Raw genomic sequence first — 23687 nt, 5'->3', positions numbered from 1 at the left:
AATTTTTTATATAATTCAGTCAATCAATTTTAGAGAAATTAAAACCGAATTGACTGAATGCTCACCCCTACTATCAGCCACGGCCCACAATCACGAGAACCATATTTTGCGGTGATTAAGTTAATTTCCTATACTACCCTTGACAAGAAAGAAAGGTAATTAGGTTAAAGAGTAATTTTGTTCCTATAAATATAAAGTTTTAATTTAATCTTTTAATTTTATAAAGTATCTTAACTTTTAGTCTTCTAATTATAACATTGTTAGTTTCAAATTATTATTATTTTTGCAATCATTGTTATTTAAAATTAATTAAGGAACCAAAATAAAATTTTGTATAAATTTAAAAAAACTAAAAGTGCATTGTAGCTAAGTATTTATCATAGTTTCAATGAAATTTTTACTTGGAGTTCTCACATTCAAAATTACCCCTAGAAATTAATTATAGAAAATTATTTTTATTGTATATATTATAATTTGTTAGGAAATGTTAGAGTTACGTTGGAGCTGGGAAAATGGATTAGAATTTATTAGGTTAGCTAGCGAATCCACCAAAAGTGGTAACACGGGTTGGATTTTTCACAATCCATTTAAATGCAGGTTGATATGGCTTACTTGGAACCAGTTTCAATGCTTATTATATAGATAAGTACTAAAACCTCACTACCTTTAGATTGTTCAAATTTAATATGAATAGTCCAGATTTAAAGTTTTTTACTTCAATTTTTTTAAAAAAATTTTTAGTGGATACATAATCTAAAATAAAAACAATCTCTTAACTATTAGTTTTTTAAAAGAATAATTTTTTATTTAAAAAATATTAATTGAAAATTTGTAAATTTAAACCCTTCATATTAGATCTAAACGGTCCAAAGACGATGAGCTCCCAATACTCATATGTATAATAAACACTGAAATTGGTTCATGACTTGCTCCACCTAACCCACTACTTTTTGAAAAATGTATATAATTTTTATTCTTATCTTAATAAAAAGTTATTGTTTTGATCTTATTTTAAGAATAACATTTGTTTCGTGTTAGAAAACTGATTCTGTAAGTTTGATTTATCATTTTTATATAGAAAGAATAATTATGTAAAATAGATTATATTCTTATATTTACAATTTTGTGTTAAGATATTAATATGTAAAATATTATGTAATTAATATAGGTGTTAGGTGGCGGTTAGGTGTTTTTAACTCATATATATATATATATATATAGATATATATATATTCCATCTTAGTAAGATAATTAATAAGAGAGATTTGTGAGAGTATTTCTTCACAATTTTTAATTTAATCATATAACTTTATGGAATTATAAAAACAACATAAATTTAGTTTCTCATTTTTGTTATTGAGACATCAGTTTTATATAGACAGAATAATTATATAAAATAGATTATATACCTATATTTATAAGTTTTGAGATTATAATTAGTTGTCACGCCCCAAAATAGAGGGTGACCAACATGGGATGTAAATTGTATCACACATTCTTTAAGCTACAAATCAAGAAAAAATTTTCATTTTCAAAAATATAATTAGATTTATATTGAATTTATGACATCCTTAATAATATTTGTTTAAATTAAAGTTTTAGTATTTTTATAGAAATTTTGGCAAAACCTCTCATATAAATAGAATCTCCCGAAATCTCTACAATAGAAAATATTACAATATGCATTCAACAGATTGGAACTACATTCCCCACCCACAGACAATCAACATAATATAACAAAAGTTAGAATCCTAACTATAGTTAACGTGGAGCACCTAAAACATAAATTTTAAAATAAAACACATAATTGAATATTTACATCAAAAGAGGAGGGATTTCCAAAGATAAATATTTATCCAACACAATTGCAAGGCCTTAATGTCGGCAAGAGGGCAAGAAGTCCAGCATCAGCTAATGAATCTGAGACTAAAATATTTTTCAGTGAATAGCATTCCCAAAAATAGAATTTAAAAGAGTAAAATAATAAACTTACTATTATATGAAATGATTGAAAGGAAAATAATTCAATACAATAACTCACAAAATCTAGAAATATCAATTATAATAATAAAACATGAATGAATTAAAATTACTTGAATCTGATATACTAAAAGGGAATAATTTATTCATAATTGAGTAAAAGTAGCAAACTTACTAACTGCAAACATTAAAAATTCAAATATACTAGCTGAGAACAATCAATATAATATGATCATGAACTTGAAAAGTAAGAAGTTCCATATAGCTTCAAAGTACTAAACCACTAAATTGACAATGACAAAACAATTTAACACTTCGTTCTTGTAAAATAAATTAAGTACATAAATAAATAAAAATAATATCCTTTATTAAATAAAATCAATGAAGTATGTATTCACAAATCAATTGAAAGCTAATATTTTTAAGGACTTTGCAAAATAAGTAACAAACATGGATACACAGTCCACAAGGGTAAAACAACCAAACATGGCCTATGCCACATGGACACACAGTCCATGAGAGTAAAATAATCAAACATAGTTGAAACAATGAAACAAATATGGACACACAATCCACAAGAGTAAAGCTAACCAAACGCAGCTCAAAGCAATGAAACAAACGCAAGTGCAAGGCCCGTGAATAACAAACGTGAGAACAGAGCTAACGAAAATCAAACTAGCTAATCATTAACCAAGGCATGCCATGGGCTAATGGAATTGCCGTTAGTAACAGTGTTCTACTTAAAAGTCCTTTTAAAACCACTTTTCAAATATGCAAGAAAATAGTTATTTCGGAAATACAATTTTTATTCTCAATGCCAGACTCACATGAATCATCTTAAGCATCAATTCAATACTTTTCAAAATAAAATTTTGTAAATAATATCCATTCTAGCATCTATTTGGTGACTAAAATTCAAAGCTACTCAAGATAATTTCATCAATCTTAAAAATATAGTTCATAAGGAAAAATATATGTACAAGTCATAACTTAATTTTTCATTTGCCACAATTATATATATTTTCACAGGATCAAATAATTTTACTTAACAAATTGATCCATCAAATCAAAATCTATTCAATAAAAGAATCATTCTTTGATAAACATGGTTTACTAGCAATAAAACAATACAAAAATAAAATGGCATGAATTAATATATTTTATAAAGAAAATTTTATTGATAATTTACTGGGATGCTATTCACTTATCTGCTAAATTCCAAAATTCAATGATTTTCTCTATCAATTCTTATCAAGGTACTCATCTTCCACACACCCTATAAGAATATGTATAAATGAAACCTCAATTCACCTACTAACACAATCCCAACCAATTGGAAGTATTTAAAATTCCAAAAATCAAAATTTGTATCTTAATAATTTCCCAAACATCGTCACTTTCACCAACTTACCTCATATCACTCGAATCATAACTACTATTTAAATGACATATGAATTTCTTATACCTTATGTTTGAACACCTTGTATGCAAAATTTTCAAACACCCACAATTAAATTTATCATACTTCTTTTACCCATTTCTTAAACACCTTAAATGTAGTCTCAAGATTAAATGATAAAACACCACTATAATTATAAATTTATAAATTACACAATATAAAACTTCTAAAAATTCAACTAACCACACAATAACTTGAGATTTAAATTCTTTGCAATGCTTAAGTTAAAACTCATCTAAATAAGATTTGAATCAGCCCTACCTCTCATCTCCAAGTCAAGCAAAACTCTTCAACAAGCATTTTATCGAATACCTCAAGGGTACCAATCCTTAAACTAATATTAATCTCTCCCTCTTTGATTTCACTTTCTAAAATTTTACAATTCAATATTGTAGCCAATAATCATATTAAACTCAATTAGAACTTAAACCCACAGCATTAGCTTCTTCTTAATGCTAAAAATTTCAACTTGATTTAATTCCCTTCCCCACCAATCACGCACAGCAGCACCAAGAAAAGTTACAGTCTCAATCACCACTAAATACAACCATAAAAACGTGAAAACAAGCAAAAAGAAGGGACCCGAATCTCCTACCTATATTCAATGAAGTTAGAAGCAGAGAAGGTAGAGGGGCATTGGCTAAACGAGGGAGAAAGCAGACATCATCAACTCAGCCTCCAACCCATAAATCAGCTCTTTTCCTTGCTTACCATTCACGAACAGAAAGAATGGAGGAATAAAGATGTTCAGGATCAAGAAGCAAAGTAGACACAGGCTGTGAGAATGGTGGACTAGCAACAGCGAACGCACCACATCTCAGCTCTCTCATCGACGACAGCAAAGAATAAAGAAGGAAGAGAAGAAGTCACAAATGGCAGAGGAAATGGAGGTCAAGATCGCACACATAAGGGAACAGACGCACAACCAGCACCTCAAGATGGTGGTTCACAATGAGCTCAAAAATGGGAGGAATGGAGAGATCTTCACAAACGTACAACAGCAAATCAGTGAGCTCCAGCCCCTATCAATGGCGGACGAATGAAGCAATGGCAGCCACACTCACTGGCGATGGTTGAAAATGAAAAGAAAGAGGGTAGAGATGCAGAGGAATCATGAAAGAAGGAAAGGAAAAATCAGTAATCTCTCTCCTCTGGACCAGTCTGGAATAACCGAAAAAGAAGGGGGGAAATTTATTAGATTTAAAAAGGGCAACAACAACAACAACAACAACAACAAGCCTTTATCCCACTAGGTGGGGTCGGCTACATGGATTGCAAGACGCCATTGTGCTCTATCATTTATTAAGCTTTTAGAAATATTATTAATTAAGAGATCACGTTCAACAACTTCCAAGAGTGTTCTCTTAGGCCTTCCTCTACCTCTCTTAATCGGACTCAAAGTTATATGTTCCACTCTTCTCACTGGTGCCTCCCTTGGTCTTCTTTGTACATGCCCAAACCATCTCAACCGATTTTCTACCATTTTTTCCTCAATAGGTGCCACCCTCACTTTTTCACGTATGTGCTCATTTCGAATTTTATCTTTACGTGTATGTCCGCACATCCATCGTAACATTCTCATCTCTGCTACTCCAACTTTATGCTCTTGCTGTCCCGTTAGAGCCCAGCATTCACTACTATATAACATTGCCGGTCTGATAGCAGTACGATAAAACTTTCCTTTAAGTTTATTAGGCACCTTACGGTCACAAATAACTCCTTTAGCTTTTCTCCAATTAAACCACCCAGCTTGAATTCTATGTGAAATATCTCCACTGATTTCGCCATCATTTTGGATAATGGCTCCCAAATATCTAAACTTTTCCACTTGAGGTATAATTTGATCTCCCAATTTTACTTCCAAATTATTTTCGAATAGTCCTTTATCAAATTTACAATATAAATATTCCGTCTTACTTCTACTCAGACGAAAACCTTTCGACTCCAATGTCCTCCTCCATAACTCAAGTTTGCAATTAACCTCTTCTCTTGTCTCTGCTATAAGAACTATATCATCCGCGAAGAGCATACATTTCGGGATTTCCTCTTGAATATGTTCCGTCAAAACATTTAAAATCAAGTTGAACAAAATAAGGACTCAGAGATGATCCCTGATGTAGCCCAATCTTTATAGGAAAATCCTTTGTTTGACCACTAGGCGTTCTTATACTAGTTTTTACCCCCTCATACATATCTTGTATGGCTTTAATTAGATTTAAAAAGGGCAATTTGGTAATTTCAGAAAGTAAAAATAGAAAAATAAAACTTCCCCTTTGCCTCTTTCAGATTCGAACATTGCACCTCTTAGTTATATGATTGCACAATCTCCATCTAACTAGCTCTTCCTCTTATTAAATTAGTTTCCAAATTTAATAAAATAAATTTAAAACATAATATTATATGTTTTAATTTTATTAAAAATTTTGGGGTTATAACATTAGTTTAATCAAATGTTCATTAAAGAGAACTTGTGGAATCCCTCAACCCTGTGACAACTTGTTTTCTTCTCCCATGTGAGAGCTGAGGTTTTATTCCCCTTTGAGTGTATCCGGCTCGTGACACAGCACTCGTTGTGTTATCAGAAGGCCATTCCGATAGTAATTCTTCCTTCGTTTTCTCATGAGGGTGTGTTTGAGGGGATCTATGTGCGCACGTGTGTTTGTATGTTTGGATAATTATTGTGATGGTGAGATCGAGTAGTAAAAAGAAGAAAACTTCAAAAAAGAGGTGATCTTAGAGTTGTCAAATAAGAAGGCTAGTAAAGGAGGTTCAGTAGTGGGACGATTGTAAACAAACAAAAACCTTAACAAAGGGGTGGTTGATTTGAAGATTAAAAAATGCTGGAGTGTTGATAAGGGGTTCAAGGTACATAATATGGAAAAGAATGCCTTTTTGTTCCACTTTGCAAAGAGCAGAGGATTATAATGAGTTCTTAAGGACGACCTTGGTCTATCCAAGGAATTTTTTTTTTTTTTTTTGTTTTACATATACAACGCTGGGACGAGTTTGTGGTTTATAATGATGATGAATTCTCATTATCTCCTTTCTGGGCTCAGTGTCATGGCCTTCCACACGGAGCTTTCAATAAAATAATGTCATCCAATAGGTAAATGCAGTCATAGAGGTAGTAGTGTTCGAGAAGCCAATGAATGAAGCAAGGATGACCCGAACCTCTATACATGGAAGAGTGCTTGTGGATCTAAAAGAGCCCCTTGTGACCGGTTTTGGATTCTAGGCCCATGCCAAAATCTAGTTTGGGTCTCAATGAGTTCGGTAGCTAGTTGGAAGCACCACATGTGAAAACTTTTGAGGAAGTTTTCAAAGTGACTAGGCATGATTGGGTTGAAGCAAAGTTGCTTTGAGATGGAAAAACTCTGGCCACCAGTTAGAAGAGGAAGAAGGGAGATCCGATGAAGTTGGATCTAGAGAGGATAGCGGGATGTTGAAGGGTAATGGTAAAAAGAAAGTTATTAATATTAATGAAGATTGGAGAGAGAAGGAGGAAGATAATAATTATCCTAAAAGTAGGATGCCACGTTTTAATGTCAATGTGGGTACAACAGGAGCAGGAGAATAATGTACAGAATGACTTTGGATTATCCCAAAAGCTCACGTAGAAGTATCAAGAATAAGATCTAGAAATGTTGGTGGTAAACGACGAGCTTCTCATGCTATAACTAAGGACTATCAGGTATGATCAGATTTCCTGACTAGTGTTAGTCTTTGAAGAAGAGAGTTCTGGCGAAAGGATGAAGAGGTTTTCTCAACACTGGTGTAGGCACTATCCCACCACGGTGCACAATGAAAACGTTATCTTGGAACTGCCAAAGGTTGGAGGTTCCCTTGGCAATAAAAAATCTTAGAGATGAGTGTAAAAAGAATAATCCCCAAATTATGTTTCTCATGGAGACTAAGTAGAGAACGACTTACGTTAGCAAAATTAGAAAGAAGTGTGGCTATGATGAGGAGTGGATTGTTGATCCTAATGGGCGTAGGGGATACTTGGAATCTACTGGGAAAAGGATATTGTGGTGAAAATCTTATCATCATCACTGAACATTTATACTAGTGTTATTAATTTATAATGAGTTGTTGCTAAAACCAGAATAGATACATTTAGACTTTTAACAAATAAAATGCATGAAGTTTTAAAGCTCATAATTAATAATTATCCATGTCAGATTAACAAGTCATCACATCAGTAAAATAACAAATTTCATTCAGGAATTAACAACATATTGTTATATTATGATATGAAAGTGACTGTCAAGCTTTTTAGTGGCGGCCAAAGACTTATGAAATTAAACCCTCCCTTAGCCACCTAAATCAATTATTCTTGACTAAGTATCACCAGCGACCCTTGCTAGTGGCAAGGGCTCCAGCAATCTCATTGCTGACAGAGGCTCTGATGGCCAACGTAGGTGATAGTGGGGGTGGCTTTTTTTTTTAACTTCACGGGCAATTTGGTCTTTTGACTTTAAAAATTAATATCAATCAAGGACTAAGGGATCATAGTGGAATTTTAAAGTTTATTGGTCCTTGATTGATATTAAATTTACTCAATAGTCCTTGGATGCTCTTTTTCCTTTTTATATATAATCTTTTTTATATGTATGGGCATGTTATTTATGTTTTCAATATGCACATGAATTAAAAATTCTGCTGATAAAAAAAATTCTGAAATAAGACAAGGTGCTATTTAATTTTTTTGTATAAAAAAATGGATTATTAATTATGTTTTCAATTTTACCCTTTGATATTTTTTATGAATAAAGGAAAAATGTGAAAAAAAAGTTACACATAAGAGAGAAATTATCTTTTAAATATGATGCATTTAATGAGAATAAATTGAAAATTTGATTTCCTTTTCTCGGACAATACTAATGATTTAACTACACCTCATTGTATATAAAAAAAATACATCTCCTTAATTATAGTGAGATAGTTAGAAGTAGCTTATATATAAGATAGAGGAGTATTATAATATTAACCATGTTATTTAATTAATTTAAAATCATTATTTAATATAGATATATATATAATTTTTATTTATTTTTACTTTTAGCTATAATTGTAATTTATAAATTCTATTATGATATAAACTAATGTATATAGTTTATTATATTACATAATTTATTTTTTGTGGGATGATGCATGTGATAACAAATTCTAAAAGAGTATTCCCTCCATTCAAAAATGTAAGGCATTTTTAAATAAATCTCACCTCTCAATAAAGTAGTTACCTACTTTCAAACTAACATTATATTTTCATATTTATCCCCATTAAATACCATATAATAAATATAAAGTCATTCATTAATAAAGATAGTTTTGGAAAAAAGGTAATAATTACACCTCGAAAGACTAAAAATGCCTTACATTTTTAAACATTCAACTTCTCAAAAAATGCTTTATATTTTTTAATGAATGGAGTATAAGTTATTTATATTTTAATTTGTAGGGGTGAGAAATTTTAAAAACTATTTTTATTTCTTAATATACATAAGGATAACATATTACAAAAATAGAAATTGGTGTCTAGATTTTAATTTACACGGGACAACCAATAAAAAAAAATAGGAATACTTTTTGGGAGCAAATTTCTTGTTCGATTAATTATAGGAGAAAAACTTAGTAGAAAGTATATTTTTTAACCTAATCCCAAAAATTTCCCACACTCTTTCCCACATATTAATCAAAGGAAAAGTGCAAATGTACCCAAGAATAACACACTTTAAAATAAATTAAAAAATTATTTATATCTTTAATATGCAATGGCAAAACAAATTTTAAAATAGAATAAATTATTATTTTCATTTTAATTTTCATAAAATAAAAAATATGATATTTTGATGAGTACACAAAATAGATCATTTTTTAATTTATATATTTTATTTTAATCTTTTAAATATGAAAATATCCCATGCATAAGATGGGGGATAGATCTAGTTATGTAATATTGCATATATATTATTTAATTTAGGAGCTTGTTACAAGCGAGCCTATATTTACATTTGTATGATGAATTATAATGATTCAATCTTTTTTTTTTATTTTTAGTTTCTTGATGTTTTCAATTAGACTAGACTTTTTATTAATTTCAATGTTATAATTGTATTGTTATATATTGGTATTATAGTTAGTAAGTCTTCTTAATTATTATGTATTGTAGTTGGTAAAATAAGTTTGTGTTTATGCAGATTTTAATTGCTGTAAAACATATTGGACATATTAAAGCCAATATATAGGGCCTATTTAAAAAACATACTTTTCATTAGACTTTTAGGACAACCTAGCTTTATGTGGGGTCAGGCCAAAATAAAAAAGAAAAAGGCCTTATATAAACATTAGTCTAGAGCCTTTAACCTACCACATAGATTCATACTTATCTAATTAAAATCTAACTCAACTTAATCTATTCCTACTCCTAATGCAAGGGAGAGTGAAATATTGAAATTAATTTCAATTATTCTTATATTATTATTTTAATAATAGAGAGCTTCATTTTGGACTTTTATGAATCCAAAAGGAGATTCAATTTAAATTTAAATCCAAATTTAAATCTCCAAGCAACAAGTCCAAAACATTATAAATACAAAAATATTATAGTTTACAATACTCCATCATATAAAAATCAAATAAGCTTGTTAATAAAATAATGGAAGAATCACAACTAAATCCTAAGGGATTAATTATTGAACTAATTCACTAGCAATTTGAATACAAGTAAGCCCCTTGATCCTTAAGTGACATTATTTTAACAAATACAATAATTTACAACTTGTTTCAAACTCATAAATTTATAACTTATTTTCTAAATTTTAAGAGGGAAAACAAATGTTAATATTTACATTTTGTTTGAATTTTGGAGAGTGTCAAAGTCATTATTATAAAAGTTATAGATATTTGCAAGTTTGACTCTCAATTTTGCAACTTTGAACTTATAACTTTGCAACTTGTTTTTCAAATTTTAAGAAGGAACATAAATATTTATGTTTAAAGTTAAAAAATAACAAAGTCATTATTCCAACAGATCTAGAGATTTGCATGTTTGGCTCTTTATTTTGCAACTTTGAATAGATAAATTTATAACTTGCTTTTCAAATTTTAAGAGAAGGAATATAAACGTTAATGTCTAAAGTTAAAAAGTAACAAAATTATTATTCTAATAGTTGCAAGGATTTGCAAATTTGGCTTCCAATTTTATAACTTCCAACTGATAGTTTGCATTTTTCTTTCCAAATCTTAATCATATATTTAACTTAATGTTATTTATAATTCAATTCTTTTATAAATTAAATTTTTCAAAAAAAAACACATGAGATTTTATTGATATTTTGAAATTGATTGGCACTATAGTTGAATTATTAGTTGATAAAAAGGTCCCCAAAGGACTAATTAATTCAAACTAGATCCTAAGTATGAAACTTCAAGAATTTGTAAATTCAGTTATCAATTTTACAGCTTCGTTATGATGAATTTATAAATTATTTTTTAAAATCTTAATGTGATTGAAAAATAAATAAATTTGTTTTCTCTATTAAAATTTTGGATACAAGTTAAAAATTTATCATAATAAAGTCACAAAATTGAGAACTGAACTTGAAAATTCCTAAAATTTAACACTTAGGATAAAAGTTGAATTAATTATTTTTTTTGGAACTATGATTCCCTATTTTGTGTTATAATTGACATGTTTTTTGTTATTTTTTAGGAGTTATCAATGAAAAAGAGAAACATTTTCTTGCTTTTATAAAGAAAATTAACTAAGTGCCTCATGTGGATTTATTGTAACATTTTTTTAGGAAAATTGTTTAAAATGATGAAAATTGAAGTAAGCAAATATTATATTCATATTTATTAATTGTGGATAAGTGGGGTATAACAATGTCAAAGTAAGAAAGAGATAAGAGATAAGAAAAATGTGATTTTTAGTCCAAGATACAAAAGCAAAAGTTCCTGCGTACTATTAAAATTTTCTTTAAAATTGCTTACTGATGCCATGACACCATAGAAGGAGTGCCATGGCACTAGATGAAAATGCAAAAACACACAATTTCATTTTCTATGCGAAAATACCCTACATAACTCATTTTTTGGACTGGAAGATAGCATCTTTTAGCTACTACAACTTGAAAAAGCCCTAAGAGAGCAAAAGGAGAAGTCTTAAAGCTTGGGATCAAGAAGAAGTGGAGTAAATCTTCATTCTATTTCATTTCATCAGTGTTTTCTCTTCTTCTTTTTCTCTATGTTCATGGATTTGAATCTTTTCTGTGCTGGTACTATGTTTATATCAGCTATGTATAGCTAAATCTTTTTGTTATAGGGAACTATGAATCTATTTGTGTAAATAATTTTTTATTACCGTTTAGTTGTTGAGAAATAAAGTTTTGATTACTCGTTCTTGTTTAGTGTTTAGCCACTACTAGGTAAGACTTGAGCATTTGGGTTGAACCTTAGAAGAAGAAACTCAAATTGAACCTTGAAAAAACTAGTAGTCTAAGATTAGTTTAGCTAATTTTGCTATTAGAACAGGAATGTATCTAATGGACCTAAGTAATCCTCATGGGTTAGGATCTCTAATGTAATTAATTAATTAAGGTAATTTTTTTAATTGAATTAATTAAGGTCCTTAGTAATAGGAATATACTTTGGATTAATTTAGATTTTTGGATTATTAAAATTGAGTTTCAAAATAACTAATGCGGAAATGAGAGGGTTAGGAAGAAAATAGGGGATTGAGACTCTAGAACGCTCTTCTTTTGGTTAACTTTAGTTTGTTTGTGGATTGAAAGTTGTTTAATTGATCACTTTTAATATTTTTATTTTAATTTTTCTAAAATCAATCTCAAGTTTTATTAGCTTAACGTGAATGAATTTAGAAATTTAAAGCCTAGTCACCATTTTAATTAATTTTCTTAGGGATCAACCTTGATTTACCACTAGCTTCAATTGCGACCCATACACTTGCGGCGTCTCTTAATTTTTATAGGCATCAAGTTTTTAGCATTTTTGCCGAGAACTTAAGGCAATTGGTGATTAGCAGTACGCTTAAGTATTTCTTTTGTTTCCTCTTGTTTTGTTCAATTAGATCTTTGATCTTTTCTAGTTTCTGCTAGACTATTTTACATGCCACATAGAGCTAGGTCAAAAAAAAAAAACACTTGTAAGAACAAAGAGTCTCAAAGAAATCTTGGAAGCTATTTCACCTCACCTCAACCTCTGACAAGTGAAAAAGTTACAAATGAAGAGATGGTTGAGGATAAGAATAATAGGTTGTGTGTTACCAATTTCTTGGATAGACAAGCTAGAGGATATCAGTCTAGAATTAAAGTGCCTGACTTCCAAGCTAACAACTTTGAGATTAAGCAAACTTAAGATGATTGACATGAATGGGCAATTTGCGAGAAATCAAGATGAGGACCCTAATAGACATTTGGTAAGTTTCCTTAATATATGCGACTCATTCAAGCAAAATGGAGTTCTTCAAGATGTCATCCGTCTATGACTCTTCCCTTACTCTCTACAAGGGAAAGCTAAGGATTATGTCACACCCTGACACTGAGGGTATGACCGGCTTGAAATATGAGGTAAACTCATATTCCATAAGCCTGAATTAGCCAAAGGTTAGATTAAAATATCGATATATAAGTTATATGAAATAATAAATTCATAAAGTTTTAAATATTTTGTAGAAATTTCAGCAAAATCTCCCCTATAATTCGGACCTCCCAAAATTTTCATAACACGACAGAACCTGCCAATTAGACCAACAAGGAGACTAGCTCCATCCCAACAATTTACATAATAACGGAATAAGATTAGGACCTAACTATGGTTTACATGAAGCACTAAGTTATAATTACAAAATATAATACTTAGTTTTACCAAAACAATAGTTGCAATGTGCTTTTTCTTTTTCCAAAAAGCAAACTAAAGGCCCTCAATAATCTGCTAGAGGCGCAGGGTCTGTTACAATATCTTAGACCAAAGAAATTTATAATGAGTAGCATTCCAATTAAAATTATACATAACAATTATGAAGATAAGACTAATAGATTTAGTGTAAAACAATATCATCAAATACCAAAGCATATACTTGAACTAAAAATAAAGAACAATTCTTTTTCAATAATACAATTTTGAAATTAAACAATACTAATAAAACGATATAGATTTATCAAGATTTGTACAGCTCATAGAATATAATCATCTTAAGTATTGGTACAATTAGATAGAATCCTTTCAAAGAACTAATACAAAAATAATAAATTTTAATCTAAATCTAGGAGAGCTTTATCAAAACGAATAACAAGCATGGACATAAAATCCACGAAGGTAAATAACCAATCAAGCATGGCTAAAAGCCACAAAACAAGTGTGACAAAAGTCACGAATCAAGCGCAGGTATGAAGTCCATGAAAATAAGTGTGGGTACAGTGCTCACGAATACCATCCTTCCGATCCACATGCGTTGACCTTCACACGGGCTAGCACCTCCTATAATCACCCTGCTAGCTATGTGAACCATGGTGCGCCAAGGGCTAATGAATTTGCCGTTAGCATCCAGCATTCTAAACTCAGTCCCCCTCATTAAAATCAAGTATGTATGGAGAAAGAAAAATATTTTCAAAATTCTCACTTTCAAATATTATTCAACTATCATTTTTCATTACCCAAAATTATCATCATTTCCTCTATACACAAATCATTGCAATAAAAATGTTATACCAATGTAGGATTAAATAATTAAATTGCTTATGAGAAATAATACCAGTAATATGAAAATAGGATTAACAAGAATATGTAAACAATTTATAAAGCAATAATAATAATAATAATAATAATAATAATAATAATAATATTTAAATAAAGAAATTTTTATAAACACTTTACTGAAATTATATTCGGAACGCCACCCACTCACCTGAGTTTTTTAGAAATCTTATAGTCAGACTCCGTCAGTTCCTTACTTACTTCAATGGTGCCTCAAATTAATCTAACGTGTACACCATGCATTTTACATCACTACTATTTCACTTCTTAATATAAGTAAGTGAAATTAACATTCAAACTACGCAATTATTCATTAAATTTCTCAATAAACCCTAAATTCCCACCAAACTCTTCAACAACTTCTACCAAACAATCAATAATACTAGACAATATTCACTCACAACCATTAACAAAACTCTTATTATAAGCTTAACAAAATTTTAATTGTTATATAGTCTAATAATTTTCCTTTAGGTGCTACACGATTTCAATAAATAATTTAACTTTACTACTTGCATGTAGAAACATGTACTTCCTCAAATAACATTTATAATTCTTCTAAACTCTATTATAAAAATTTAACAATCTTATATCTACAAACAAATCTTTTAAGCATATTTATCGACTCTAAGAGAATATTCATCATCAATTAAACTATGAGGCAAACACCCAAGCAAAGTCCAACAATTTCTAACATTTAATTTCTTTATTAATTCTTAACTTGGCATTAGTAAAATAGCACACCTATTATCTAAACAACACCTAAATTTTCCGTTCAAGCTTTTCCACAAACATGTTGAAGGCACTCTCCATTGGTTAAGTCACGAGACCATAGCTACAACCCAACACCTCCTTCACAAACCATAACAGCACCAGTAAAAAAGAGCAACGAAAATCGGCCAGTCAAAGAAAAACATTAAATCAAACTTTCATACACACACGCATGCACCACCAGTGGTTGAAGAGAAAGAGAGCTTACATGTTGAGCACGAGTACACGCACGGCTGTCAACCTCGAACAGAGACAGCCACAAGGAACGACAAGCTAATGAATTCTAATAACTCCACGCTCTCTCAGTGACAGGAACACACGATAGTAACTGGCACACACACCTAACGAACTGCACAGGGAAAGAAAAGAGTTTCGATCGCTGTGCGCATGAGAAAAAGGAAGACAGAATTTCATCCAACAATTAAAAGATTCAGCTACCATACACACACACACATGCGGGACTTCTATAGCTGAGAAGGAAGAAAAGAGATAACCGAACACTCTTACGCACGCCTCTATCAGCCACGACATAGAGCAGAAACAGAGTAAGAGATTCAGCTTTGCCTCTGGACAGAAATGGCCGAATAACAGAGGCAAAGGATTGGTGAGTTGCTGGTGGTGAGGAGATAAGCACACCCAGGCAAGATTGAAGACTATGCGACGAGGAAGGAGAAAAGAAATAGAGATAGACGCGAACATACGCACTCACTCTGTTGTGCTGCTCATGACCGACATGAAGAAGGGAGATAATGAAATAATTAGCTCATTAGGAAAATTACAAAACAAGACCCATAGCTTGTTGGGGAAAATTTCAAAAGGAGACCCCATCAGATTTTTTTTCTTATTGCTATTATAATTTTTTTTATAATAAAAACAATGGTACTTTAGTAATTTCCCATATAAGAAAATAAAACTAACCCCTAGCTTAAGTAAGATTCAAACTTTAGACCTCAATATGAATAACTAGTAAAAATTTCACTAGGCCACTAATCTTCACGTATTATAACTAAATTAATTAAATAAAATCTCAATAAGGAAGAAAAATTATTTACTTTAATGTTTTTTTTGTCATTACAGATTGGCTCAACAATTTGGATGAAGATAGTGTCTCATGATGGGATGAAATGGAAAGCAAGTTCAGATCAAGATTTTTCCCACACAACAAGATGGTCGATTCTAGAGACAACATTCTCAATTTTAATCAACAATTTGATGAACACTTGTATGAAGCTTGGGAAAGGTTTAAACAATTGATGAAGTAGAGTCCTGAGCATAATCAAGAGAAATGGGTTTTGATTCAAGTCTTTAGTAGCTAGTTGACACTTGAATCCAAGTCTGAAATGAATTCAATCACTAATGGTGGGATTACAAAACAACCAGTGAACTATATTTGGAATTGTTTAGATGATCTTGCTACTGATTACATCCAAAATGATAATGAGAGAAGACTTAGGAGACCATTAGAAAGAGTTGTTGATGACTTTTCATCTTCCTAAGTGGTAGCCTTGCTTCAAACTCTTAGTAAGAGATTTGACCAATAAGAAGCAAGAGTTCATCGAAACAACAATCGGCCATTAGGATCTCATTCCATATATGCTCAATGTGATTAATATGGAGATGCACATGCTATTGAACAACGTCATCTTTCTCAACAAGTTTAGATGATAAACTATATTGGAAATTACTATACTAACAATCAACTCAATCCATTTTCAAATACTTATAATGCTGGATGGCGTCAAAATCCTAACCTCTCTAGGAGAAATAGTGTAACTCTAAATCAAGCTTCATCTTCTAGTGCAAGGCAAACTAATCCTCCTAGTTTCTTACAAGTTAGAAAGCAAGTTATGCCAACTCAGGAGTCAAGAGTTAACTTGGAAGAAGTGATGGCAAAGTTGGCATAATCTCATATAAAGAACAGTCAAGAACAAGCTACCATACATGCTAGAGTAGATTCATTTCTCAAGAACCTTGATGTGCGAATAACTTAGATGGCTATTACTTTGAATACATTGTCTCAAAGTGGATTGCCAAGCAATATGTGCCTAACCCTTGTAGGGAAAGGAAAGAAGAGTATAAGGAAATTACTTTAAAAAGTGGAAAGTAATTACTAGAGGTATGTCATTCATAAGACTCTTCAACTAATCAAGTTATTGACCAACCTCAAAAGGAGGTGCAATATGAAAGGGTAAATTTTGAGAATTCTCTTGCTAAGAATAAAGAAGTTAAAGTTAGCAAAGGGAAGGGTAAGACAATTGAGCATCCTAAAGTGGTGCTACCCTTTCCTTTCCCTCAAGCATTTTCAAAAGAAAGTGGAGGATCAACAATACTTTGAGTTTCTTGATATCTTTAAACAACTCCATATCAACATTTCATTTTCTGATACATTGGAGCAAACGTCTAAGTATGCCAAGTTTCTCAAAAGATATTTTGAGTAAGAAAAAGAGATTTACCAAATTTGCTACAATGGCTTTAACTAAGGAACCCACTAGTCTTCTGAAGCCACATATTCCACTCAAGTTTAAGGATCCTGGTTCGTTCTCTATACCATGTCTCGTTAGTGAAAAATTGGAAGGCCGTGCATTATGTGATCTTGGCTCTGCTATGAACCTCATGCCTTTATATGTATTTAAGAAATTTCAATTAAGGGAGGCAAATCTTACAACTGTCACACTACAGTTAACTGATAGAAGTCTTTTATATCCTCATGGAATCATTGAATATGTCTTGCTAAAAGTAGGTACTTTCATTTACCTTACTGATTTTATAGTCCTTGACATTGAAGAAGATAAAGAAATACCATTAATTGTTGGTAGGCCATTTTTAGCTACAGCTAGAGCCTTGGTAGATGTAGAAAAAGGAGAAATTGTCTTAAGGCTTGGTGATGAGAAAATCACATTGAGTATGGATAAAGCCATGAAGTACCCGCTAGAGTGGAGGGTTGTGCAAAGATTTCAATTATTGAAGATCTAGTCCAAGATGTTTTTGAATCTCATGCTTTTCAAGATCCTCTTAAAGCCATACTAATTAGAAAAAGTAGAAGGGAAGAGGTAAACTATGTCCATGTTAAGCAAGCTATAAATGCTTCTTCATTATTTCCTAAAAGGCATTGGCAATATGAATCTTTAGAGTTAGAATCATGAACTACTCCTACTGTTCAACCTTGTTTCAGAAAAACCTCCTCTACTAGGTTGAAGCCACTCCCATCTCATCTGAAATATGCCTATCTTGGAAATTCTGAGACACTATCAATGGTTATATCTTTATCACTTACTCAAGAACAAGAGGCACAATTGTTAAATATGTTGAAGAACTACAAGAAGTTTATGGGTTGGACTATTGCTGACATAAAGGGAATTAGTCCTACTATAGTGATGTGCAAGATTTTGATGCAAGATGATCACAAGATATATGTTCATAATCAAAGAAGACTTAATCCCACAATGAAAGATATGGTAAAGAAGGAGGTGATTAAGTGGTTAGATATTAGGATTATACATTCAATCTCTAATAGCTCATGGGTTAGTCCTAAGCAATGTGCTCCTAAGAAAGGGGACACAACAATAATCTCTAATGAGGAAAATGAGCTCATTCCTACTAGTACAGTCATAGGTTGGAGAGTGTGCATAGACAACAAAAAATTGAATGATGCTATAAGAAGGGACCATTTTTCTCTCTCATTCATTGACCAAATGTTAGACCGGTTGGCTGGTAAGGAATTCTTCTGCTTTTTAGATGGATACTCAGGATACAATCAAATTGTTATAGCCTCTGAGGATCAAGAGAAGATAATGTTTACTTGTCCATATGGCACTTTTGCCTTTAGAAGAATGCCTTTTGGCCTTTATAATACACCAGTTACTTGTCCAACCTACTAGTACAGTCATAGGTTGGAGAGTGTGCATAGACAATAAAAAATTGAATGATGCTATAAGAAGAGACCATTTTCCTCTCTCATTCATTGACCAAATGTTAGACCGGTTGGCCGGTAAGGAATTCTTCTGCTTTTTAGATGGGTACTCAGGATACAATCAAATTGCTATAGCCCCTGAGGATCAAGAGAAGATAATGTTTACTTGTCCATATGGCACTTTTGCCTTTAAAAGAATGCCTTTTGGCTTTTATAATACACCAGTTACTTTTCAAAGGTGCATGATGAGTCTATTTTCAGACACAATACAGGAGATTATGGAAGTCTTCATTAATGAATTTTTAGTGCTTAGTGAATCTTTCCATACTTGCTTGATAAATTTGGAGAGAGTTTTAAAGAGATGTGAGGAAACAAATATAGTGCTCAACTAAAAAAAATGCCACTTCATGATAACAAAGGGCATTGTTCTTAGGCATAAAGTTTCTAAGAAGGGTTTGGAAGTAGATAGAGTAAAGACTTCAGTTATTGAGCAACTCCCTTACCTATCTAATGTCAAAGCTATAAGAAGTTTCTTAGGTCACGTTAGTTTCTATCAACGATTTATCAAGGACTTTTCAAAGATCACTAAGCCTTTGTGCTAGTTACTTGAGAAAGACACTTCATTTAAATTTGATAAAGAGTGTATTAAGGCTTTTGAAGAACTTAACAGACAGTTGATCTTTGCTCCCATTATTGTTGCTCTGGATTGTTCATTACCTTTGAGGTGATGTGTGATGCAAGCGATTATGCGGTTGGAGCTGTCCTTGGACAAAGGAAAGATAAGATCTTTCTTCCCATTTACTATGTAAGTAAGACTCTTCTAGTGCTCAGGTAAATTACACTACTATTGAAAAAAATTGTTTGCTATTGTGTTTGCTTATAAAAAGTTTAGAGCTTATTTGACGGGTGCTAAAGTCTCTGTGTTTACTGATCATGCTGCTACTAAATATCTTATGAGTAAGAAGGAGTCTAAACCTAGGCTAATTAGATGGATTTTGTTGTTACAAAAATTTGACATTAAGATAATTGATAGAAAGTGTGTGAGAATTATGTGGCTAATCATTTGTTTAGGTTAGAAAATGAGTTGGAAGTACTTGAAATTAATGATAACTTCCCTAATGAACAAGTGTTTGCTATGAAATGTAATGAATTTCCTTGGTATGCTCATTTTGCAAATTTTTTAGTTTGTGGAGTGATTCCACCTAATTTAAAATTGTACTAAAAGAAGAAGTTTTTGCATGACGTGAAATATTTTATGTGGGATAAACCTTTCTTGTATAAGAGATGTGCTTATCAGGTTTTAAGAAAGTGTATGCCTCAAAATGAACAATGTGATATCTTGTATGTTTGTCATGTTGCCCCTTATGGAGGCCATTTTAGTGGTTCTCATACTGCTTGTAAGGTATTACAATATTGTTATTATTGGCCAACTCTATTTAAAGATGCCTATGCCTTTTTTTCTCATTGTGATGCATGTCAACAACATCTCAAAAAGGCATGAAATGCCTCAATCAAGTATTCTTGAGGTTGAATTGTTTGGTGTATGGAGAATAGATTTTATAGGACCTTTTATTTCATCTAGAGGTGATTAGTATATCCTAGTAGCTATTGAACATGTGAGCAAATGGGTGGAGGCCATAGCATGCCACACTAATGATGCTAACACGGTTGTGCGTTTTGTGAAAAAGAATATTTTTTTCCCGTTTTGGCACACCTAAAGCAATCATTAGTGATGAAGGGACTCATTTTAAAATAAGTTGTTCACAAATTTACTTACAAGATATGGAGTCACTCATAAATATCTTTGGCATACCATCCTCAAAACAATGGGTTGTGTGAAGTGTCTAATAAATAGTTAAAAAGAAATTTGGAAAAGACTGTGAGTCCTACTAAGAAGGATTAGGTAGATAAGCTCGATGATGCATTGTGGGCCTACAGGACAGCTTACAAGTCTCCAATAGGTATGTTCCCATATGAATTGGTGTTTGGGAAAGCTTGTCATTTACCCATTGACCTAGAGCACAAAGCATTTTGGGCTATTAAGAAATTAAACTTTAACATGAGCAAAGTAGGTGAGAAGAGATTGATGCAACTAAATCAGCTTAGATGAGTTCAGGTTGCAAGATTATGAAAGCTCTAGGATTTATAAGAAAAAGACCAAGAGATTGCATGAAAGCCATATTTTACCTAGGAATTTTAAACCCAGACAACTTGTTTTATTATATACTCGGTTGAAGTTGTTTCTAGGAAAGCTGAGATCTAGCTAGTCCATTTAAGGTGGTTGCTATTACACTTTATGGAGCAATTGAGATTATGGAAGAAGATTCTGAAAGAGTTTTCAAAGTTAATGGCCAACGCCTAAAATTGTACGTGGGTGGTGACATTGATCGAATGAAGGTTTCGATCAAGCTCTCAGATACTCCATCGTCCCTAGAGATAGTCTGGCTAAAGATTATAACTTTAGCGCTTCTTGGGAGGCAACCCAAGTGTTTAGTTTTTGGCTTTTAGTTAATTTCATATTTCTATTGATTATATTAGTTTTCATGTGTTTTGTTGTGTTTTATAGGTTTTTATATCCCCTAGAGTGTGACTTATTTGGAAACTAAGACCAACATCATGAAAGAAAGCTATTTGAGTGCATAAAAAGGGGTATCTCTACTTAGTGTACAAGGCTGCTAACATTTTACTATTACATTGATGATATACTGTTGATATTTTACTGATATAAATTGATTTATGCGCTTTGTCTAATGATTTGGATGGTATTGGGTGTGTGACTATTTAATTATGTTGTTCTTGCATGTTTTCATGATGCTGATTGTTTGATCATGAGCAATGTTAAAAATCTGATTTGATTTGCTGTGTAAAGCTTATGCATAGTTTTAATTCTAGGAGAGAGCATGATTACACATGTTTTATGGTTTTGATGAGTCTTGAGATGCATTCTTAGTTGTGTCATGGGGTTTGTAAGTGTTTGAACATGTGAAAATGAGGTTTCAAGGTGTTTTAAAGGGGTAAATATAGTATAGATGCCTATTTGCTGATACTGATAAATTTTGCAACTTTGTCTCTAATGCCACGGCACTTATTGCAACAAGCGCACTAGCATTCAGGGCATCCCGAAGGCTCTCTAGTACTACAACACTATGATCTTAGTGCCATGGTATCGTAGTTTAAGAGGAGCATTTTGTTTTTAATTAAAGAAAAAGAAAAAGAAACATTTTGTTTAGTTTCTTTTAAAATATATTTATATATATAATATTTTCCTACAAAAATTATTTTGCATTACTTTGTAAATATTCTTCTTGTTTTTAAAAAAATAAATTTATATATATATAATTTCATATTAGAATTTTAATTTTAAATATTTTAAAAAAATTGAAAATTGAGCAAAAAATTTTCAAAACCCCTGGTTCAGCATTTTCTTTTGTGAGCCCTAGACTCCACTCATCTTCTTCACATCAACTCGAGTCTCTATTGCCCTCAATCATTTTCGACCATCGAGAACTCCCCACTTGCACCGTATCCAAGCTTCCTCACTTCTGAATCCACCATCATTTTCATCTTGAGTCGTCGACCAATTCATCTCTATCCTTCGCCTCTATTGTTAACACCCCCTTCATCGTCAAAGATAGAGTGAGAATGGAGTCTCCTTTGCCATCCTCGCCATGCATCACCTCCAGTCATTCTTTATGTTAACCATTCATACCCTCGCTATTAGCCATTCACCCACCACTGTCATTCCTTTATCGCCTCTGTTCCTTCATCACTCGCTATGAGCATCTCTAGTTCCATTTATTCAACCTGGGTTCTGCATTTAGGGTGTTGTGATTTTGCGATAGGCTTTTAGGTTGCTGTTTGTTTGTTTCCTGAGTTTTGATTTCCACTCGTTTCATTGCCCTTCTTCCTTGCTTCGTGATCACTGGTGCCATAGCACCACAAAAGAAGTGCTATGGTACTAGATCAAAATGCAGAAAATGCACAATTTCATTTTTTGTGTGAAAATACCTTACATAACTCAGTTTTCTAGACTGGAGAACACATCTTTCAGCTACTGCAACTTGAGAAAACCCTAGGAGAGCAAGAGGAGAAGTCTTGAAGCTTGGGATCAAGAAGAAATAGAGCAAATCTTCATTCTACCTAATTTTATCAGTGTTTTCTCTTCTTCTTTTTCTCTATGTTGATGGATTCGAATCTTTTCTATGTTGTTACTGTGTTTATATCAGCTAAGTATAGCTAAATCTTTTTGTTTTAGAAGACTATGAACCTATTTGTGTAAATAATCTTTGTTTTTTTGTTTAGTTGTTGAGAAATAAAGTTTTGACTTCTTGTTCTTGAGCTATCTTGTTCTTATTTGGTATTTGGCCACCGCTAGGTGAGATTTAGGCATTTGGGTTGAATCTTGGAAGAGAAAACTCAAATTGAACCTTGAGAACTAGTGGCTTATGATTAGCTTAGCTAATTTTGCCATTAGAACAGAAATATATCTAATGAATCTAGGTAATTCTCATGGGTTAAGGTCTCTAATGCAAGTAATTAATTAAGGTAATAATTTGCTTTAATTAAATTAATTAGGGTCCTTAATAATCAGAAGACACTTTTGATTAATTTAGATTCCCAAATTATTAAAATTGAGTTTCAAGATAATTAATGCAGTAATAAGAGGGTTTGGAAACAAATAGGGGATTGGGACTCTAAAATACTCTTCTTTTGGTTGACTTTAGTTTGTTTGTAGATTGAAAGTTGTTTAATTGATCATTTTAATATTTTCATTTTAATTATTCTAAAATC

General features: G+C 31.7%; 1 non-coding gene across 1 annotated transcript; it reads right to left on the bottom strand.

Annotated features, from left to right (window-relative positions):
- Positions 1 to 16158: 16158 nt before the first annotated feature.
- On the bottom strand, positions 16159 to 16264 carry LOC129284682 (small nucleolar RNA R71). Its single transcript, XR_008586926.1, has one exon. It is a non-coding gene; the product is annotated as a small nucleolar RNA R71 (small nucleolar RNA).
- Between the last annotated feature and the right edge of the window lie 7423 nt (positions 16265 to 23687).

The sequence above is a fragment of the Prosopis cineraria genome, unplaced genomic scaffold (genome assembly GCF_029017545.1).
Source record: "Prosopis cineraria cultivar Desert tree isolate PC_DT_omini unplaced genomic scaffold, ASM2901754v1 PC10, whole genome shotgun sequence".
Taxonomy (NCBI): Eukaryota; Viridiplantae; Streptophyta; class Magnoliopsida; order Fabales; family Fabaceae; genus Prosopis; species Prosopis cineraria.
This window is presented reverse-complemented; position numbering and strand designations above follow the sequence as displayed.